This window comes from Pteronotus mesoamericanus, unplaced genomic scaffold, assembly GCF_021234165.1.
Source record: "Pteronotus mesoamericanus isolate MK-2021 breed Mesoamerican mustached bat unplaced genomic scaffold, CSHL_Meso_final contig_116, whole genome shotgun sequence".
Classification (NCBI taxonomy): Eukaryota; Metazoa; Chordata; class Mammalia; order Chiroptera; family Mormoopidae; genus Pteronotus; species Pteronotus mesoamericanus.
This window is the reverse complement of record NW_026555027.1, coordinates 10,234,527-10,242,079: the sequence shown is the minus strand read 5'-3', so window position 1 is coordinate 10,242,079 and position 7,553 is coordinate 10,234,527.

Below are 7,553 nucleotides of genomic sequence, written 5' to 3'. Positions count from 1 at the left end.
CCTACCTCACTATGAAATGTGATTTTGGCTGTAGACATTCATGGATGGCCCATGTCAGAAGACAAAGTCCCATTTTATTCTTAGTCTGTTTAGAGTTGTTTCATTAATGGGTGTTGAATTTTTGTTCAATGACTTTTCTACACTTTTTGAGGTGATTGTATGTTTTATTCCTTTATTCTGCTAATATAGTGAATTACACCAATTGATTTTCAAGTATTAAACAAATCTTGCATTCTTGGGCTAAACATTGCTTTGTCATACCATGTAACTTATCCTTTTTATATAATGCTGAATTTAATTGGCTAATACCTTGTTAGGTATTTTGTATCTATGCTCAAGCAATACTACTGTCTAAATGTCTTTTGTTACAGTGTCTTTTGTCAGTCGTTGTATCATGGTTGTGCCAGCCTCACAAAATGAGTTGGAAATTGTTACCTCTCTATCTTCTGAATGAGTTTGTGTAACATTGGTAATATTACTTTCCTAAGTCTTTGATACAACTCAGCAGTGAAACCATCCAGGCAGTTTTATTTAGTAGAAAGAATTTCTATGTCAACTTTAATTTAAAAAAATAGACATAGCTATTTTTAAATATATATTATATTTAACTGTTGTTAGTTTTGGTAACTTGTGTTTTTCAGGAATTCATGTTACCTAAATTGTTGAATTTATTGACATACAGTTGTTCATATTATTTCTTCATTCTCCTTTCATTAGCTGCAGAATCTGTATTAATATTCTTTCTTTCCCTCTTGATTTCTTTCTTTCTTTTTTTGTCCATCTTGCCAGAAAATTATCCATTTTTATAATTGTCAAAAAATTTTATTTTGCTTTGTTGATTTTTTCTATTGTTTGTTTTCTATTTCATTAATTTCTCCTATTAATTTTCTTTTTACTTTTTAAAATTTAATTTGTTTTTTTCTAGCTTCTTATGGTGAAAACCTAGATATTTGATAAGACTTTTTGTGTTTTTAATGAAATCACTTAAAGCTGTAGATTTCTCTCAAAGCACTTCTTTGGCTGCATTCCTTAAATTTTCACACGTGTAATGTGTGTATGTGCATGTAAATATGTATGCTGACCAGTGTGCATGTACATGTGTGCCTGTGTGTACATTCATGCACATGTGCATGCATGGGCTTATATGTGAGTATGTGTGTATCAGCTTGCTAGAGCTGCTTCTGCAACAAAGTACTACAAACAGGGAGATTTAAATGATAGACATCTATTCTCTCAAAGTTCTGGAGGCCAGAAGTCTGAGGTGGAGGTGCCAGCAGGTTTGGGTCCCTCTGTGGCTGTGAGGGAGACTCTGATCTAGGCCTTTCTCATAGCTCCTGGTAAATCTTTGGGTTCCTTGGCTTGTAGAAGCATCGCCCCGATCTCTGTCTCCATGTCCAGAAGGCCTTCTCCCTATGTGCATGTCTGTGTCCAAATTTCCCCTTTCTTATAAAGACACGAGTCACATTGGATTTGAGCACACCCTAACGACCTCACATTAACTTGATGATCCCTGTGTATGGACTGAGTTATATCCCCCCCCCAAATTTATATATTGAGGTCCTAACCCCCAGCACCTCATAATGTGATATTTGGAGATGGGCCCTTTAAAGAGGTGATTAAGGTAAAACAAGGTCATTGGGGTGGGCCCTGATCAAACCTGACTGGGGACCTTATCAGGAGAGGAGGACACAGACCCACAGAGAGAAGCCACCATGTGAGGATCCAGGGAGAAGACATCTACCCGCCATGGAGAGAGGCCTCAGCAGGAGCCAGCCCTGTGACCCCTTGACCCTGGACTCCCAGCCTGCAGCGCTGGGAAGGAAGGAATGTCTGTTGTCCGAGCCCCCAGCCTGGTGTGTGTCACACCTGCCCCAGGACACTGAAACACTCTATATAGAACCTTCGTCTAAATAAGGTCACATTCTGAGGTGTTGGGGCGCCTGGACTTCAACATATGAATTTGGGGGGAGTGCATTCAGCCCATGACAGCATGTGTACGTGTGCAGGCCTGTGTACATGTGTATAAACTGCACAACTCCATGTATAAAGGACACAGGTGAAGAAACAGCCCCAACTGGGGGAACGCAGGAGGCCAGGCAAGTGGCCTCCCCTCGTGTTGCCCTCACCCACCCCTCCTGGGAGTGACTTTCCCTTGGGCCACCCTGGCTGTGGGTCAGCCACCGGCAGCTCCCCCAGCTGTTGACACAGAGGCCCCGTGGGCAGGAGTGTGATGATGACACAGAGGCTCTAACAAGTGCTGCATGTGGTCAGGTGGAGCTCCGCCCGGCACCAGGGTGGGGCTGTGAAGCTGAGAGCCAGAGGCTGGTGAGTGGGGCCAAGTGGCAGGAGGAACCCTGAGGGGACAGAGTGCAGGACAGCAGAGCCGGGGTGCGGGATCCGGGTGGTCGCCCAGTGTCAGAGCCCAACCTCTTCTCCCGCAAGGCCCCGCGCGCAGCAGGAGTCCCCCATTCCTGGCCTCTCCGCTACACAGCCCCTTCTACTTTGGCTCCCCAGTATTTCGGGACCCCAGCATGATGGTGGCCACTTTGGGGGAAAAGTGGCACCTGCCGTTAGGGGGTTTCTGTGTGGGCTGACAGCGAGGGGCTCCCAGGCCAGCCCCTGGCCCCGGCCCGGGGCGGGCACTCTGGGATCAGCAGAAAACGGGCCGCAGATGCTGGTGAGTGGGACCAGGCACAAGCTTCCCGATGTATGGAAAGGGGTCATCCATGGGCGTTGGTCAGAATTTCCAGGCTTTGCCCTGGGTCACCGGTGTGGCAGGAAGGAAGTTGGAGCCCTCCTGCCCCCACAGGAAGGGTGGGCCACATGCTCTGTCCGAACCTTCCCCCTGCCGGAAACCAGGGGCCCAGGTTGACTGCAGACACTTGTGGGGCGAGGTGCAGAAAGGTAACTGACTTGTCATGGTCACACACAGACCAGGAATGCCCCCAAAGCAGGGCCTCCCCACTCAGGCCTCTGGTCCCCAGCACTGTTCCCCAACCATGCTGCAGGCAGGGAGGCTGGCCCGAAGGAGAGCTGAATGCACAGTGGCAGGAGGCGTCAGCACCTCAGGCGCAGGCTGGAGGTCTTTCACCTTCCCCCAGAGAGGTTTGCTGAGTTTCCTTCACCTTTTAGCAGCAAAGCTTTCACTCAGAGAAGTTTGCTGAGTTACTTCTATTTGTTTAGCAGCAAAGCTTCCCTCCAAGTGTGAAAGGCTACCCGCGGGCGGGCGCAGAGCTTCCCGGAGACAAGCCCTCCTGCCAGTTTTGCCCCAGGCCCGCCATGCCTGACCCCGCCTGGACCACCCTGTCCTGGTCTTCCCAGTGGCAGAATTGTCCCAGCTATGCCTGTCCTTCCTTACATTCTACATAAACTTTACCGTCTGCTGGGCAATCTCCCCACCACACATGCGCGCGCACACACACCTGCAGGGATTATGTTAAGTCTAAGATCAATTTTTATGTCTTTATAACATTTGTCTTTTATTCCACCTTCCCTGCATTTAGTTAGATTTTCTTTAACCTGCCTTAATAAATGGTCTGCAGTGGGCAAAACTTTCTGTTAAATTTATTACTGGGCAGTTGAGGTTCCTGAGGCTATTGAAATGCTGTCATTTAAAAAAGTCCCATTTTCTAATTATTTGTTGCAGATATATAAGTACAATTGACTTTTGATTATATTATAATGTATCCAGCATCCCTGCTAAATTCACTTTTTAAAAGTAAGGATTTTATTGAGATATAATTAACAAGCTATGTAGTTCACCTATTTAAAGTATAAAATTCAGTATTTTTTTAAAGCATATTCACGGAATTATGCAACCCTTATCGCAAACAACTAGAGAACATTTTTCTCACCCCCAACTCCTACTGGCACTAACTTCACTTTTAATCCTTTTTGTTTATCTGCAGATTCTTTTGGATTTTCCATGTACAAAACCAAATTCCTACTGTGCCTGCTGTTCTGAAACCTGCAAGAACGCACACAAGAGCAAGTTGAATAAAGCACGCATCTGCTGGTGATAGAAAACAAGCTGAGCTTAAAAGCTTAAAGAGGGAGGGGCTGAGTTTGCCTACGTGCCCTGCGAGTGCTGCGCAGCCGGATCAAAGTGAGTGGCACAGCCTGTGCGCCCGTGTGTGAGCGTGTGTGCGCTCCCGAACAGCTTGCCGGAGTGTGCGTTCTGATCTCGGGTATGAGCTGAGAATCTGCCAGATGTCAGCAGCCCTGTGAGGTGTGGGTGACCCCAGGATAGGCTCCCGAGGACTCCGCCCGCATGGGCATCTTCAAGGGCATCTCCTCCTCTCCCTGAAGGTGAAATGTGCCGGGACCCTGGGGGCAGATTGAGAGGCAGGGTGAGTATGACCAGGCCCGTCGGCTCACCTGTGCTGCTGGCAGCACAAGGGTCCCCGGGCAAACATCTAGTGCCTGTGCTCGGGCGAAATGCTACCAGGGAAAGCCGTGGATCAGACACGCACCGCCCCCCCACCAGGGGAGGCACCAGCAAGGGCCAGCTGGAGTCACTCCCAGGAGCCCTCGGACAGCAAGAGCTTCCACCCCTCTAGGCTAGGGGCTGCTCCAGGTGCACTGAACAGTTAAGAGAAAATTATATCTGTGATGGACTATCTTTTCTGTCAACCTCGGGTACCCTGGGAGCACAGGATCGCGAATTTCTGCGTGAGTGAGGTGCAAGAGCATGTCACCGGGCTTGTGATTTTCTGGGGAAATGTTGTCAATAGCAATGGAGGAATTTGCACTTACACAAGTTTGCACGTCTTACAATTTTGGTGTTCACAATCATGTAAAACGTCAGCTTGTAAGAGCTAAAGTTAAATTTCCAGGGACAATGGAGCCATCAATCCCTCCAATGAAAGGGGACTGCCCCTTCCTTTCTCTCCTCCTCTCCCTCCTCTGTCCTGGGGTTTCCGAAGCCACAAGCGGTGGGGCTGGGGGTGGCCAAGGGTCTGAGAAGTGCATTGAGCTCTTCTAGACTTCGTTTTGTGTCCACGAAGCGGGTGCTTTCTAAGAGGAAAAAATCATGTTGAAACCTCAGCTTGAGTGATTGATGGACTCCTGGCAGAAAAACATGAATAAATGAGTAACAAATGGATAAATGGGTGCCTGAGTGTTTATAAAAAGAGAGATTTAAGTTTCACCCGCTTCCATATGAGTTCCAACAAGTAGAACCAAAATATTCTCATGAAACTGAAATATATTTTGAATCAAAGATTCTCTTTTGAGTATAAATGTACCCTCAGAAGGGAAAACAGCTTCGGAGCTACTTGTCTGGAAATTGGCAGCTCACCAGGAAATAGATAAGATAATACGCTTCTGGATCTGAGCCAAAATGCAGAACACTGGCTAGTTATTAAAACATTTTCTTCCAAGGCCAATATTTTCAGAAGGAAAAAATATAAGAAAAGTGATTACCACCACATTTAAATCTCTGGAAGGCCTCATTTATTTTTAACTTAGTAAGAAGGAGCCGAACTAGCGGGCACGTGTCATTGCACATTTGACACAGAGTGACCTGACTGTAAACCATGGATTTTAGCCTCTAGTAATATATCAATACGACTCTCACTTGTAACAGTGTAGCACACGAACGCAGGGTATTAGCCAGAGCGGAAGTGAATATCGGGGACAGGGGCCCAGGGAATGGTGGACTTGGCGCTCAGCTTTTCGGCAAACCTAAAGCTGCTCTTTAGCTTTAGATTTTAGATTAGTAGAAAAATAAAGTCTACTAATTAAAAAATATTTTAAAGGAAGCCAAACCATAGCCCCCTTCTTTATTAAACTCTGTATGCTTTTCCTAATAATGTTAATTAATTTAGATGTCAAATTTGGAGTCTTATCAGCTTTTGAAGTGTATGGTATTATATTAGAAGGCTGGTATTTTAGTAATTTTCTGTTTGGCTATTTCATTAACTGACGTTATAAATTAAGCATTGGTAAATGACTTGCAACATACATATCTGCTCTCTTTTATTTAGTTTATAAATAGGAATCTATAGGAGCACAGATGATATTATAATATTATAAAGACCTATTAGATTGTTTCACCTGAATTCTCTCTCTCTGTTTGGGTTGTTATAACAAAATACCACACACGGAATGGTTTACAAAGCAGGAATTTATTACTCACGGCTCTGCAGAATGGAGGTCGTGGGTCAGGGTACCGGCACCGTTGGGGAGGGTCCTCCTGCCAGTCCTTTTGTGGGGAAGCTCCCCAGGATCTCTGTCTGATTCAGACACTAATCTGATTCTGGGATCCCCTCCCAAAGACTCGTCCCCAACACCATAGCCTTGGGGGTTAGGATTCAACATAGAAATTGGGTTGGGGGGTCATAGGTTTTCAGTCCATAACATGAATATTCAGGGTAAAGTTTAAAGGTAAATTCTCTAATGATATTAATGAGAATTACATTGTTCTTGATCTAATTTCCTTATGGTTCTTCACATTTTCAGGTGGCCTTTACACAAATACAACATTAAGGAACAAATACTTGAGTTTCTTTAAAGAATTAGAACTTAACACTAAATTTTTCAAAATCAAAGGCAAATTCCAGACAAATCCTGGGCTCTGTTGACCTTTTATATTCTGTTGAAACACAGACCCTGTCCCGGCTGTTCGGAAGATAAAGAAGTCTCCTATCTTCTCAGATGACTGTGCTGTTTTAAATCGCTTGCAGGGATAACCATCTCCCACTATCTACTAGGACTCCAATCTCAAGATATTTGGGCACAACGCAGGGAAAGGGCTGGACGCCACCACAGGATCCAGAGGGAACCACGCCTCGTTCTTGTCTGCAGATTGGCCAGAGGGCCTTTTCCTAAACTCAGAACAAAGTGGCAACAGGATCAATGTCTAAGGTGTCGTCTGTAAATGTGCTTAAATGGGATGTAGTTATGTTTTAAACAGAGACATATTGACCACTTTTTGGTGTCATTTAAACGTACTATGTGACCAAATATGTACAACGTAACATATAAACATTAGTAAGAAAACAGCTCAAGGGGCCTGAGAAGGAAAAGGCTGATGAATGAGAAAAGTCAGGATAATAAATTTAAAGGCTTTTATATTATAAAACAATAAGAAGAAAATAGAGACACAATTCCTTGGTTCCTGCTTGCTGCTCACCATTGATAACCTCCAGTGTGATACCTCCTTTTACAAGTATAAAAACACGTGCATGTTCCCACTGTACTACTAAACTTTCAATATAAACTTTGTATGTGTGGACGATGTACACGTAAACAAGTGGGGGGCCATCCCAGGTGCCCCGAGGCCCTGGGGGTCCCACCTAGGAGTCTGAAGGCCAGTGCGCCTCCTGTGCCGTGGTGGGATGGGGCAGAGCCCCTCCCAAAATGCAGGGAGGGCTCAGGGATGAAAGCTGCTGTTTGCAAGCGCTCTCATCACTAAAATGTCAGCACCTTCAAATGCAACATTTAATAACTGGACAGATGCTCAAGCCACAGAAGGGCTGATACAACCGTAATCACAGAAATATCATGCACATGCAAAGCATGTATATTATGAAAGAAATCTACTCAACAGC